Source organism: Primulina tabacum, chromosome 11, assembly GCF_025594145.1.
Source record: "Primulina tabacum isolate GXHZ01 chromosome 11, ASM2559414v2, whole genome shotgun sequence".
In the NCBI taxonomy this organism is placed as follows: domain Eukaryota; kingdom Viridiplantae; phylum Streptophyta; class Magnoliopsida; order Lamiales; family Gesneriaceae; genus Primulina; species Primulina tabacum.
The window spans coordinates 39,690,241-39,703,420 of NC_134560.1; the positions used below are offsets into that span (position 1 = coordinate 39,690,241).

A 13,180-nucleotide genomic window follows, 5' to 3' on the forward strand; every position below is an offset into this window, starting at 1 on the left:
TACCTTAAAAGTTTGAGCTCGATCCAACGGTTCAATAAGGTACAAGAAATTTTACAAGACGACTGATTTTTCGGTAGATGTGATGTTGCGTTTTTGAAACATGATTCTTCTATGGTTTATGAGTTCTTCACGTGTTCTTCCAGTATAAGGTAAGGAGGCTTGTTTTAAAATATGTTGCGTATGAATTATTTCGTTTTTGAAAGTTTCGGTTGAGCACCTTCACTCTGTTTCTACGTTTTTTTGCGATTTTAGTACGTTACGTGTTGGCACTGTGAGGATTCCCTGAAAATGGGTGGAATTCCAACATATGGCCCTTTACGGTAGGATAGAACCGTTTTATGGCCTCGCCCCTTAGAGGATTAAAACTTAGGGACTGATATCAGTAAACCATAGAAGGTGGAAAAATCGCAGTGCTGTTATGATATGAATATGATGATATGTTACGAAAAGCATTATATGTTTATGTGGTATTTTCGAAAATGGTGCAAATATTTTTATGTTGTGCTCGAACGGCCCCCACTTGCTGAGTGTTTCCCAAAATACTCACCCCTTACTCTATCCTCCCCAGATAAATCAGAAGAAGAAATAGAGAAAGAAGAATCGGACACCAGTTCTTGGACTGATAGTGGACGCATGAAGAATTTTAATTAAGAATATGTTATTGTGAGTTTCTAATCCAAGATATAAACGCTTCCGCAGATTTTTATCGTTTCAGATGTACTATTGTAAAGACGATTCCATTTGTATGGTATTTATGATATATAAACTGGTTTTGGTGTATACTGTACTACGAGGCTTGTTGTTTAGCGATTATGTGATTGTTGAATAACGCCGGTGTCAACTAACTCCGGTCTCGGGGCGTGACATTTAAGTGGTATCAGAGCCGCCAGGTTCATAATCCAGTTGGGAAGAAAAATTTGTCAGATTATGGCAAAAGGCTGATGCAGTCCCGTTCGGAACTTCCAACAAGTATTATTCATAACTTTGATGTGAGGCGTGGTACGAAAACGAGAAAATCTTTCGTTTAGACCTCCGAAATCGCGTTTTTTGCTATTTTAGGAAAGTTTCGTAGAATTCCCAACTTTTCATAGGAAACTCAGAATTTAATTCCGTCGACTGTTATAGAATCCTCTCGACGTATTCTTTCTATCCATGGGTCAATGTCCAAACTTTCTACTTTTGGAAACTTTCTTGAAAATCTCGTTCAACGTGTTTCTTGAACTACTTGTCGATTTTTTTTGAAATTTTATTATGAAGACAATTAGTATTTGTATTTATTTTGAGAATATATCTATCAGAGATAAGTCGACTTAAGCTTCTGATTTAAGGAAAAAAAATTGACTCGAGGATGATAAGTTATTTATGAAAATTGATATGAGAAAAGTTGATATAAGGATTATATCATAAGTTTTGGGTAATGTACTATAGAAGTTGATTTTGTGTCGATAGTTAATTGTGTGAGCAATATGTTTGGGTTATTAAGAATATTAAGCGCTAACTTTAAATATGTAGGACATTGGAATATCTTGTGAGAAAATATCATCAGGTTACGGAATTTATATTATTTTGGGATAACAAGTAGGCTACGACCTTACGTAAAAAAAAAAGTAAGTTATGAGATATTGATGGGTATCAAGGAAAGTATAATACAATAAATTTTGACTTTTATGGTACTAAGAATGATTCAAAGAGAATGACATTCAATGAACTCCTTTGTTTTAGAGCGTGATAGGCTCGTGATCTTGATGAAAGTAAGATTTAGTAAAAGAATAATTATTTGAGGTAACGACTAGGTTATAATTTTCGGGATTTAAGTCAATAAGATATAGACCAATACTGAGTTAAGTTTCAATATTCTATATGTGTTTTAAGTTTTGAGATAGTAATTGGGATAATTTCAAGATAAGATAAAATTAGTATCAATTCGCATATATTCAGTGCCGACTTAATTCAACTCACTTCGGTAGATTTCGACGCCATCCTAAGGATGAACTGATTAGCTAAGACCCGTGCGAGAGTAGATGGCCAGAGTAAAAATGTCAAACTCTGAACCCCAAACCAAGAAGAAATCAGATACCATGGCTATGCCAAGGAACATAAATGCATTTTTTCTGTTACCCAGAATTGGAAAGCCATAATATCGGGAGAAGAAGTTTACCTAGCAATGATGAACAAAGTGCAAGAATGAGATAAGCTGAAATTGGAAGATATTCAAATAATACGAAAATTTTCAGACGTTTTTCCAGAAAAGCTTCTTGGAATGTTCTCGGACTAAGAAGTAGAGTTCGAGATAAATTTGGTACCAGTGATGCATTAATCTCCAATAAACTGTACCGAATGGCTCCAGATGAACTCAAGGAGCTAAAAGAATAACTCCAATAGTTGTTAGATAAAAAAAACAATGGATTAGGCCAAATGCATCTCTTTGAGGAGCCCCGGTCCTATTTGTAAAGAAGAATTATTAAAGTACGAGATTGTGTATAGATTATAGAGAACTCTATAAGATCACAATCAAAAATAAATATCTTCTTCCAATGATAAAAGATCTTTTCGATCAACGTAAAGGAGCTATAGTCTTCTCCAAGCTTGACCTGAGGACATGCTATCATCAGCTATAGGTCAGAGCAGAAGACACCCCAATATCAGCATTCAGAATAAGGTCATGTAAGATCGAAATCAAAGTATCAGTGGACCCATAGAAAGTAGACGAAAATCTAAGTTATCCGAAACATAAGAATGCAATAGAAATTAGAAGTTTCTTTGGATTACCATGCTATTAGCTGAAATTCGTCGATGGCTTCTCTTCAATAGGCGTATCACTGAGAGACTCGCACAAAGAACTATGAATTCAACTGAAGAGAAAGATGTGAAAGAGCTTTCAAACATTAAAGGAGAAGCTAGCATCTACATCAATTTTGGTATTATCTACTGAGGACAACGATTTTACCATCTACAATAAAGCATCAAAGGAAGATATCAGATGCGTACTCATGCGAGACAGGCGAGTCAACTGAAGCCACATGAGCAAACCTATGCTACTCACGATCTCGAGTTGGCAGCAGTGATCGTTGCTTTGAAAATTTGGAGACGCTATCTCTACGATGCTAAGTGTGAAATATTCACAAACCACCAAGCCTCGAGTATTTGTGTATGAAAAAAGAATTAAAAATGAGGCAAAGAAGGTGGATAGAGTTACTCAAGGCCGACATTGACTTCACAATAAGCTACCACGCCAGCAAGGCAAATAAGGTAGCCGATGCTTTGATTCAAACATGGGTAAGATAACATAACATCACTCTCCGCGAAACAATGCCTTCGGGAAGCAGTCAAGTTAAATCAGAGTTGAGACATGACACTAGAAAAGTTCAGAGAACAAGTCAAGGAAATAAAGTAGTCAGATTTTCAAGTGGATCCAGACGGAATCCTAGGGATGAGAGGACGATTGTGTGTGCCAGACATCGACAATATTCGATAAGAAGTGATGTAAGAGGCGCATAAGTCAACATTTCAGATCTATACAGTCAGTACAAGGATGTATAAAGATTTGAAAGAAAGTTTCTGGCGAAACAGAATGAATATAGATGTCGTCGAGGTTATATTTAAGTGACAAGTATGCCAATAAGTGCAAGTCGAGTATCAACGACTAGAAGGACTACTGCAACCCTTAGAATCCTAGAATGGAAATGAGAACATATTTTCATGGATTTCGTTGTAGAATTGTCAAAGTCAATACAGAGTCACGACAGGGTACGTATAATCGTAGATAGACTCATAAAATCTACGTACTTTGTACTCGTCCAAAGAAATTATAATATTGACAAGTTGGCTACTCTATACATGGATAACATTATACGGCTACATAAAGTGCCTACAATCATAATGTCGGATAGAGATCCAAGATTTGTGTCATGTTTGTGGTAGAGCTTTCAAGAAGCCATGAGAATAAAAGTTACTCTTAGTATGGCTTATCACCCTCAAACTGATGGCAAAACAGAGAGAATGATTCAAACCCTAGAGGGTTTGATAAGGGCATGTGCCATAGACTTCAATAGTAATTGAAGTGAAGATATATTCCTGATAGAATTCTCCTACAATAACAGTTATCACGGAAATATTGGAATGAATGTATTTGAAGCTTTTACGGACGAAAGTATCGATCACCACTATACTAGGACAAAATAGTGAAGATAGCCATAGCTGGGCCAGAACTAATCCAAGAGACAATGGAAAAGTGGCCACCATCAAAGACAGACTCAAGGCTACATAAGACCAACAAAAGAGTTAGTCTAATCTTAAAAGGAGACCAATGGAATTCACATTTGGTGAAACACCTTATATATGGGTCTCACTAATGAAAGAATCATTAGATTCAGTAAAGTTGAAAAAGTGAATCCTCGGTACATAGGACCATTCAAAATTCTGGAGAGATTGGCACATTGGCTTACATAATAGCATTGCCACCAGATATATCTAGAATCTACAATGTATTCCACAAGTCCAAACTAAGAAAATACATCCCAAACCCAAGTCATGTTGTGGAAATTAAACCGCTCACGATCAAAGGTAACTTGGGGAAAGAGCTGAAATATAAAGATGTCTATATTCATATGATGGACACCAAGGACCAAGTACTGAGACGACGTATCATTCCCTACGTCAAGGTGCAATGGTCAAACTACACAGAACAAGAAAGTACATGGGAGTTTGAAGGGAAAATGTGCAAGCAATACCCCTACCTTTTCCAAGGTCAAGCCGACTCAAGTTTCGAGGACGAAACTTCCAATAAGGAGGGAGGGATGTGAGAACCCAAATTTTTGGACACGTAATTAATTAAATATAGACATGTATAAGAATTTATTTTCGAGTTATAATAAATTCGAAAATATAAATAATACATGAAAATCGAAATTCGGTGCAAGATACACGATAAATTAAGGCTGGACATCTACTAAATTTGGAAGAAAATATTACACACAAGGTAGATTTTCTCAACAAGGTAGCATCCTAATATTTAAGGAATGAGTATCTCGATAATTATGGAATAATTATCTCGAAATTATGGAAGAAATATCAATCGAATTATGGTAGGATTTTTACATCACCCTTATAAATAGAAGGACCCTCTCATTCAGAATTTACATGAATTTTTCGAGTTCCTCCCCAAATTTTCGAAATTTTGCTCCTAAAATGCTGCACGAGTCATCAAAATTCTTTCGAAGTTCAGAAATTCGTTTCTCTCGCTCAATTGCTCGGAATCCGATCTCCACCGTTCAGAATATGCTTTGATATGTTTGAAATAACATATCCAAATTTCAGAAAAATCCAACGGTTAGTTTTTCGTTTATAGCCTTTGCAAAAAACCTGCCCAGATTTTAGGCGAGGATTCAGCATACCTACGGTTTTTGTTCATAAGCAGGTCAAAAAGACTTCCAAACTCGATCTCCACCGTTCATAATTTATTTAACATACTTGTGAACGTACCTTAAAAGTTTGAGCTCGATCCAACGGTTCAATAAGGTACAAGAAATTTTACAAGACGACTGATTTTTCGGTAGATGTGATGTTGCGTTTTTGAAACATGATTCTTCTATGGTTTCTGAGTTCTTCACGTGTTCTTCCAGTATAAGGTAAGGAGGCTTGTTTTAAAATATGTTGCGTATGAATTATTTCGTTTTCGAAAGTTTCGGTTGAGCACATTCACTCTGTTTCTACGTTTTTTTTGCGATTTTAGTACGTTACGTGTTGGCACTGTGAGGATTCCCTGAAAATGGGTGGAATTCCAACATATGGCCCTTTACGGTGGGATAGAACCGTTTTATGGCCTCGCCCCCTTAGAGGATTAAAACTTAGGGACTGATATCAGTAAACCATAGAAGGTGGAAAAATCGCAGTGCTGTTATGATATGAATATGATGATATGTTACGAAAAGCATGATATGTTTAAGTGTTATTTTCGAAAATGGTGTAAATATTTTTATGTTGTGCTCGAACGGCCCCCACTTGCTGAGTATTTCCCAAAATACTCACCCATTACTCTATCCTCCCCAGATAAATCAGAAGAAGAAATAGAAAAAGAAGAATCGGACATCAGTTCTTGGACTGATAGTGGACACATCAAGAATTTTAATTAAGAATATGTTATTGTGAGTTTCTAATCCAAGATATAAACGCTTCCGCAGATTTTTATCGTTTCAGATGTATTCCATTTTGAGGGTATTTATGATATATAAACTGGTTTTGGTGTATACTGTACTACGAGGCTTGTTATTTATCGATTGTGTGATTGTTGAATAACGCCGGTGTCAACTAACTCCGGTCTCGGGGCGTGACAGATTTTGGGACTAGTGTTGTAGTGCATGTACTAAATCATCGGTAGAAAGTTTTAGTTCTTGATTTTTCGGGTTTAATTTAGATTAATATTTAAGTGAGAATGTGATACCTATGACTAACTTTTCCATGGAGTTAACAAATTATATTTAGGATTTTAAGTAAATATATATATACATATCAATATAGATTTGAAATGTGAATCCCGATTCTTTTTTTAATGTCAAATCATAAATTTCATTAGTTTAAATAAGGTATCAAACTATTATTAAATTCTTGTTTAATAAAATTAATAGTAATCAAGTTATAACGTAAATATTAATATACAAGTGCATTTGATCGAACCGTTTCATCTTTGTTTCTTCAATCTGCAATCTAATTTGTTGTCAACTAATAAGTCCAAAACCTATCGAATTTAAGGATTTCATTTTCGTGCTTATCTTGAATTTTCATCATTTATTTTGTGCTTATTTGATTTAATTTGAAATTATTTTTAGATTTGACCAAAAGGTAAAAAATGCTTAATTTTGGAGACAAGGTCAGAGAATTTTGATAACTAAGGAAATAGTTGATGGTGAATTTTAAATTATATTTGAAGGTGATTGTACAAGATATCAAAGGAAACATAATAACAAAAGATGAAATTTTTTTATTTTAAAATTCTTTGCCATTCACGTGAGACAAGAAAAGAGGGAATGAAATTTGGGCTTCTGAGATATTGTCCCATTAAGATGAGAAGAAATAAACGTGAACAAACGAGGAAAAAAGAAAACTAAACTACACATGAAAAGAGAGAAGAGGGAAAAAGAATTAAAAAAAGCTTGGAAGAAGATAGTATACAACTTTCTCTTGAAATATGGAAGAAGAAGGAAACTGTTAGGGTTTGAGAGAGACGATGAAGACAACTTCAAAGAAAGAATCACGCCAACCACATTGAGATTTTATTATTCCTTCCTAGATTTTATTCATATGATTCAAACATTATGTCTTTGCTTTGTTCTAATTTTATAGAATAAATTTATTTAGGCTAAAACCACAATAGGGCAAAAAAATACTTTCTTTGCTATTTGGTTTTTTTCAATATATTATTTTTCTTTATTTTAATTACTGTTTGATATTGATTTAATATTTCTTGTTAATAGCATGATCACATATTAACATGTTTGTTGATTAATTATGAACCGGAAGAGGATAAGTTAAATATAGCAACAAAGACGTCATCAACACATGTTTAAACTGATTTGATATAGTATTCGGTTTCAGTGTATTGTTTTAAGTGAAAAATAAAATTCCACAAATATTTAATGAATTTAGATCTAATTAAATTCAAATAGAAATAATTGAACTGTTAGATTTAAATAATTTATTAACTCGAGAAATGATTTAATAAATAAATTGAGGATTTTACCGTGATTATCAAAAATTAAATAATTAATTGAATTTTAACACGTGTCAACATAATAGTTTGTACCGTTGTGTGTATTAATTCTTTATTTGAAGTTGAATCCCTCTTTGATCTTTGAATACGTCGTTTTTATTGCAATTATTTTAATTTAATAGGTTAGATTAATAATTCATATATCATCATTTTATTTATTTTGTCTAACTTAAGTTAAATTGATAAAAATTCTAGTAATTAAATATTTGTTTACGGGATCGATATTTGGACTCACCGTCCATTTACTATAACTTGACATACTCCGCTTGCCATATTTATTCATAACCAAAATCGTCGGTCAAGTTTTTGGCGTCATTTCCGGAAACTAGTTAATTTAATATTAGATTAAAATGCTTGCTTGAGACTATTCATTTAAAAAAATCATCTGTTTTTTTTTCTAATTTAAACATTTTATTTAATTTTCTTGTGAGCTAATTTGATATGGATCATCGGCGAGTACTCACGATTTTTACCCAACAATACTTGGAACCATTCTATGTGATTGGGGGAGATTCAATGATTTGGCAAGCAAATGTCAGTAACATGATTTGTCAAAGTACTCTCTTATTCGAATTTTCTATATTGGTTTAGGATGAGGCAACAAGAAGTTTGGTAAACTATGGAGCTTTGGCAACTGGACCAACTCCAGCCAGACCATACCAACTCCAGCCACAGCTGGACCGGAGCTGCTCCGGCTTGAAAATAGTCTGATTTTAAAAAGTGTCCAACAACTCAAATATGATTGTTTTAATGTCATAAACCATATATAACATTTTCATACGGTCATATTCTTGTATCTAACTTCTATATCATTATTGGATGCCACAAATACCACACTTTAAAGATCAAAAAACAAGCTTTTGATGGGGATTCAAAGCGTGGCAACTTAATTGAAGAAAAATGGCTAGAATAAGAGCAAGCCCAAGAATAGAGTGTGATGATACATTTGAGAAACTCAAGTGTAATGGATTAAATCCTCACACAGTCACTCATATATATACATGAAAGATGAGCTTCAAATTTAGTTGAGTGATAGTCTTTACACAAATATGTTAAAGATTGTGTTTGTAGTTTTGGCATAAGAGACTTTATATATTATGCGGACTTGTGAGGTTGCGACCTATAATCGAGAATGTGCTAAGAGTTTCGATTAGGCGACAGATAAGTTCTATGTCAAAATGGGTGTGTATAAGAGTTGTATAATCAAAGTCTTCTAGTGAATCATTTCTAAATGGAAGAAGAAGTGACAAAGAAGTTGTTAATCTTCGAACATTGATAAACAAATTCGGGCTTCTTTATTTATCATATTTAATTTTTGTTATTGTTTTGGTAGGCATTGTTGAAGTATTTTGTGTATTATTTCAAGTACCTAATCTAAACTCTTTTCTGATCCCAACAAATGATATCAAAGCGGGTTGTTTTTGAAAAAGTATACTGATTTTATTTAAAAATTCTCATTTCAGATTTTTTTAACATATATATGCATATTGAGAATTTTTGGCAGATTGCACCAATCTTGAGAAAAATAGAATATCTCTTTGCTAGATTGCTCAAATGATGAACCGCATTTTGTGTTGCAAATGAAACTCGTAGAGGATCACATAGGTATAATATTTCCAGCATGTTGTTGAATTCAGACCATGTATGTTGAGATAGAAAACAGAATATGAACAAAGTTGGTGTTTTTGTAAAGAAGCCCAGGGATATTGCACTCATCAATCGAAGAGGAAAATAAATCAAATTTTAATCAAAATCATAAAAAAAAACTCGATACAATATTTCTAAAAAAATTCATATTAATTTGCAAAAAATACTTTAGTTTGTTGTCAATATGATATTCTATCTTATGCTAGCGTTGCTTTGTGTGTAGCATGCTTAGCAATTCTTTTATGTTTATGTTTGTGCTTAGAATTTAGTAAGAGAACACTTAAGGCATAGTTTGGTACACATGATAGGATAAACATATGATATATATAATATAAGGATAAGTTAAGAATAAATAAGATGTAGGATATTATATTTAATGTTTGGTATGATTTTAATAAGAGTGAATAAATTTATATATTAAATTGTAATGACAAAATTAACCTTTTCATAATAAATTTTATAATTTCAAAAGTGTTGCTTGAGTTCATATTTCTTATTTGTTCATGCGCCGACAGTGCTTGCATGATTTATTTATTTTTATCTAATTTTATATATTATATAAATATGATAATTGAGCCCTAGATTTTGTGAGTCAAGTCAAATATCAATTTTTAAGGTTAATCGAGTGATACTAATAATTTTATGAAGATTTATAAAAATCATTTATATAATTATCTCGAGTTCATTTATATAATTATCATATTATAATATATATAAAAATAAATAAAAATATTTATTTGATTTTAATTTTATATTAAAGTCGAAAGGACAAGGGCTTTTTACAAGAGGAAACTTTAAATATTTATAAAAATCATTTATATAATTATCTCGATTTCAAAACCATTATTTTGATCATATATAAAAATAAAAAAAATATTTGATAGGGTTTAGGATTTTTATATATTGAGGGAAATTAAGTCATTTGTAGTATTTTTATCATTAAATTAAAATATTCACATCTCATAAAAGGGATATTTTATCCTTATATAAAATTATTTATCACGAGCTCATGATATTATCATGAGCTTTCTAAAAAGGTACCAAACGTGGGATAATGATGATTATTTATCAATCTCTCTCTTATCCAGTGTACCAAACTATACCTAAATGTCTAATGAATATTTGAGTTGGAAAATATATTTTGATTTTGTGTTGCTTGAAATTTTGAGTTAATATTGTCTATTCTTGGTGAAGCTTAGTTACTCAAATTTATATATCTATGTGTTGAATGTGTTTCATGAATTTCATATATTTATATTGAGTTAAAGTTTGAAACGCTTTGCATTATTTTGGTTCCTCTCTATTTTTGTTGTCAATTTCAAACTTTTATAAATATAGGGTAGAGATCATTATAATTTTAAAGGGGAGATTGCATTTAAATCTTGACGGCGTGAAAAACATTATGCATAATTTGTTTTAAAATCAATTTTTTGATTTGCACAAAAAGAGATAAATATGTTAAATAAAATTATTTTTATCCAAGTTTTGTGATTATAAAAAAAGGAGATTGTTGGGTTACGGAAATATTAACAATCTTGATTTTGATTATAACAAAAAAATTATTGTGTTGCTAACATATGTTATTAAGTGTGTAGTTGATAGATGTCAAGTTGCAAGATTTAATAAGCTAGAACTCGAATTTAGTCAAATTGGAAATTTGGCAAGATGAATGTTTTCAATGATATCTTATATCTCAATGATATAAATGACTTGCGGGCAAAATAATTGAAAAGAAAATTCAATTCTCTACAAATCATATTTCGGGCTCTACTAGTTTGGATTTTATTTAGGCGAAATAGTGGTTGTAAGATGAAATGGATAACACGGATACAGTTGTCGGCTAGACATGATCAATTATGGTATTTTGTTCATATCTCAAAATCAATGATCCAAATAAATATAGGGCAAACCAGTTGGAAATCCAACTCAGTTATCTACAAGTCATATTTCAGGCAGCTAGATTAGTTCGGACGTTATATGTCCAGACGCAGCATATCGAGTAGGATGACACGATACAACTTTCGGCTAGACATAATCAGTTCTGATGTTTTGTTAATATATGTCAGCTCAATTATCAAAATGGAATGATTCAGTATGACTTACGAAGCTAACACAATTATCTACAAATCATTTTCCAAAGTGAAAGTCTAAATCGGAGATTAAAAAGCTGATAAATCGCGATGAATTTGTTGGTTTTGCATTGAATGGAGAACAAGTTCCATATTGTATATAGTTTGGTTCGATCATATCTCTCTGTACGAACTCGAAATTGAGTGATTGTTAATTTTTTGCAAAGCTAATATAAAGGAATACAACTTTAATGTTCATTATTTTGCCTAGAAATCGATGAATCAAAACCTAAAATTAAATAGAAGAGGGTAGCTAGACTTGGAACAACTCCAGCCGGACCGGACCAACTCCAGCCGCAACTGGATCGGACCAACTCCAGCTACTCCAGCTTGAAAACAGCCCAATATTAAAAAGTGGTCAGTAACTCAAATATGATTGTTTAAATATCATAAACTGTACAGAACTTTTTCAAATAGTCATATTCTTATATCTAACACTTATATCATTCTTAGATACCATAAATACAATGAAGATCAAACAACAAACTTTTGATGGGGATTCAAAGCATGAATAACTAAATTGAAGAAAAATAGCTAGAATGAGAACAAACTCAAGAATAGAGTGTCAAGATACATTTGAGATATACAATGTAGTGGATTAAATTTTCACACACAATCACTCATAAATATACATGAGAGTTGAGAGTAAAATTTTAGTTGAGTGACTACACAAAGACGTAAAATATTGTGTTCGTAATCTTGGCATAAGATATGTTAAATATTATATAGATTGTGAGGTTGTGGCCTACAATCGAGAATATGCTAAGAGTTTCGATTAAGCAATGGATAAGTTCTAAATGGAAATGAGTTTGTACAAAATGTTGTATAAATCAAAGTCTTCTAGTGAATCTTTTCTAAGTGGAAGAATAGGTGACGTAAGAGTTGCTAATCTCCGAATATCTATAGACAATTTGTGCATCTTTATTTATCTCATTTCATTATTACTGTTTTGGTAGGCATTGTTAAAGCATTTTATGTGTTCTTTCAATATCAAAATATTACATACAAGTGTTTGATCAAAATCTTTAACAAAACCGTTTTTACACATGCAACTTGTATATCTTTTAAATATTTTACAAAATGTTTAATCAATTTTTATATGGATTATTTTGAGTTTCTTCTATTTGGTTATAAAACAAAACTCAATTTAATTTATCGATGTTAAATATTTCAAGAACACACTATCATAACTAATTTTTCAAAAAATTTTAAAAGAGTTCAATCACCTTCCCTCTAAAATCCATTTCGATCCTAACATGAATGTTAGCTGATTTTTCCATGTAGTGCAATGAAGATTCCAATCTCTGTATTTTTAATGGTTATCTTCTCCTATCCGAGGATAAACATATATGTATTTATTTATCATAAAACAGAAGCAGCTATCGCAAAACTACATAGAGTGAGAGTGATTAAAATCACACCTATTGCAGCAGATATAGCAAACAAGACCTTCTCCTTCCACAAGAACTTTCTATAATCATCTTTTTCCGTTTTACCGTCAATTGATCTGCTTCTCCGCCCCTTCCATTGAAAGTTCTCTTCTCAACTTCACCAATATCCATTGTCACCATTTTCACGCGTAATTCCATTTCCCGTGCCATCCAGCCACGGGTGGCCTTCACAGCGAATTGGACCAGTT

At 32.3% G+C, this 13,180-nt stretch overlaps 1 protein-coding gene across 2 annotated transcripts in view; it reads left to right on the top strand.

Moving 5' to 3' along the window:
- The first annotated feature begins 11,041 nt into the window (after nucleotides 1-11,041).
- Nucleotides 11,042-13,180, top strand: part of LOC142517821 (uncharacterized) — a 50,949-nt gene continuing 48,810 nt past the window's right edge. For both annotated transcript variants that reach the window (XR_012813394.1, XM_075620282.1), the window contains exon 1: nucleotides 11,042-11,056. The gene's annotated coding sequence lies outside the window, so the exon portion shown is untranslated. The remainder of the gene's footprint in view (nucleotides 11,057-13,180) is intronic.